This window comes from Octopus bimaculoides, chromosome 25, assembly GCF_001194135.2.
Source record: "Octopus bimaculoides isolate UCB-OBI-ISO-001 chromosome 25, ASM119413v2, whole genome shotgun sequence".
NCBI classification, from domain to species: Eukaryota; Metazoa; Mollusca; class Cephalopoda; order Octopoda; family Octopodidae; genus Octopus; species Octopus bimaculoides.
The window spans coordinates 6923995-6926494 of record NC_069005.1 but is presented as its reverse complement, the minus strand read 5'-3'; the positions used below and the strand labels follow the sequence as shown (position 1 = coordinate 6926494).

Sequence of the window (2500 nt, the reverse complement as noted above, 5' to 3'; positions counted from 1 at the left end):
ATGATGATGAGAAAGAGAAGGAGGAGGGTGGCGACGACGACGACGAGGAGATGGATTTCTCGTGCTGAGCAAATAACGCAGGGCTGTCTAAACAACATTGTAGGCCCCTGGGGGACAATCAATGCAACAGGCCGGGACCTACAGTATTTTTTACTGGCGGCAAGCCACAGCATATACAGATTAGAATCGGACCCCTGGATCCGTGAGGCCCCGGAGACAACTGCTCCGTGTGCCCCACGCCTTATGACGGCACTGCCAATCATCAACACTAGCTATGATTATTCGGTGTTGTTTAATTCCTGATCACCCCCGGATCCATCAGATTTTCGGTCATATCGTTTCGGTCTGTCACTTAGCTGCTAATCACAGAGACTCAAGAGAGTGGACCTTTGACAACAGGTTGCTGTCCGCCCTTACAAAATTAACGGGAGCAAGTAAAATCGAGGGTTCTGAGAAGTAAAATAGAAATAATGCTGCTACTAGTGGTGGTGATGCTGATGATGATAATGAAGATTTCGAATGTTGACAAAAAGCCAGCAAGCTCACATGAGAAAGGGAATAAGTCGATTATATCGACCCCAGTATTCAATCGGAAAGGATGGAAGGCGAAGTGGTTCTCAGCGGCGATGACTCCCCCATCAGGATAAACAGGAGACGGGAGACACACTCAGATCAAAACCTTTTTAGAAAAGCTTATACTTTTATGAAAAGCTTGTATAATTTAAAAGAAAAACTCATCAATGTACCAGTCCAAATTTTCTAATAAAAAAAAAAGTCTATTGCTAAACACTTAGGTGGCTGCAGAAATTCAACCTGGCCGGTTTCAAATCCCCATAACGCTAAACAATTTTATTACATCTACATTAATATTAGATAAAGATAACTATGACCCGTTTATAGGGTTCCTATCTTTATTACTCTGCTGCTTAGAACGTGCTTCTCTTTCGGATTTATGATTTACCGACGATATAAATATGCTTTATTTAAAAGCAGCAGAAATGTAACAAAAAGACTGTTACTCTGAGTTTCACGTTCCCGTTCATGGGAACGTGAAACTCAGAGTAACAGTCTTTTGTTACATTTCTGCTGCTTTTAAATAAAGCATATTACTCTACCTCTGGTATTTGAGTACTCTTTTTTCCACCTTGTTGCACATTTTATGTGCTTACTCCGGTATATATATATATATATATGTATATATGTATGTATATATATATATAAGCAATATTAAATCTCATATACATACATATATATATATATATATATATATATATATATATATATATATATATATATATATATATATATACATACATACATACATACATACGCACGCACACATGCATGCATACATACGTATGCATACAGACATAGATACACATGCATACGTATGTCTTTATATATACATACATACATGCATGCATGCATACACACGCACACATATAGACATACGCACATATAACAAAGGGAACTCCACAAATAGCCCCCTAAAGACCAGGTGGTGGTGTTAAACCGGATAACAGATTAAACCTATCCAGGGATTATACGAGAAAGGATTTAGCTTGTTACTTCGTACCGAGAACAACAGAGAACGATGGAGATGGGGGAGGCGGTAAATATCTAATAGACCCTTAAAAAAAGAAAGAGGAAAAACCCCTAACATCAGCCTTGAATTTTGAGAGGAACTGCCCCGCTTGCTAGGCGCCCGAAAGGGCTCTAGTTTAGCGCAGAAAATTTCCTTTCGTTGGCCCCCACCACTCGAAGAACTGTGGACGCAAAGATCCACCAGAACAGACACTGTAATGTATCACTTGGTAATAATTCCACAATCCTAGAACTGTAAATTTATTTTATCAAACCTCAGAAAAGATGAAAGGCAAAGTTGACCTTGGTGGGATTTGAACTCTGAATGCAGCGAAGTGGAATATAATACTGCAAAGCATTTTGTCTTGTTCGCTAACAACTTTGCCAATTCGCCCCCTAAAACAATGGGCGAAAGTAAAGAATACGTACACTCGGTGTTTAGGGTTAGAGTTTAGGGTTAGGGTTTAGGGTTAAGGTTTAGGGCTTTTGTTACGCAGAAAAACGAGTGGTGTACGTATTCTTTACCTCCGCCAAACAATGTACCGGGATGATGGTGGAAATAAAGAGATAAATCCTTTCTACGATAGGCACAGTAAATAAATAAAATAAAGTCGTGATGGTCACAACTGGTCAGCTTTTTATCTTATCTTTTACTTGTTTCAGTCACTTGACTACGGCCATGCTAGTGCACAACCTTCAAGGGATTTTAGTCGAACGAATCGGCCCCTAGTACGTCTTTTTTAAAGCCTGGGGACTTATTCTATCAACTCATTTGCTGAACCGCTACGTTACGGTGACGTAAACAAACCAAGACCGGTTGTCAAGTAGTGGTGGCGGTCAAATGCAAACATAGACACACACGCATACATATGCACACATACATATACCCCCCATACACATACATACATATATATAT

At 39.6% G+C, this 2500-nt stretch overlaps 1 protein-coding gene across 1 annotated transcript in view; it reads right to left on the bottom strand.

Moving 5' to 3' along the window:
- Nucleotides 1-2500, bottom strand: part of LOC106875049 (uncharacterized) — a 41601-nt gene that overhangs the window by 38251 nt on the left and 850 nt on the right. The gene's annotated exons all lie outside the window — the stretch shown is intronic.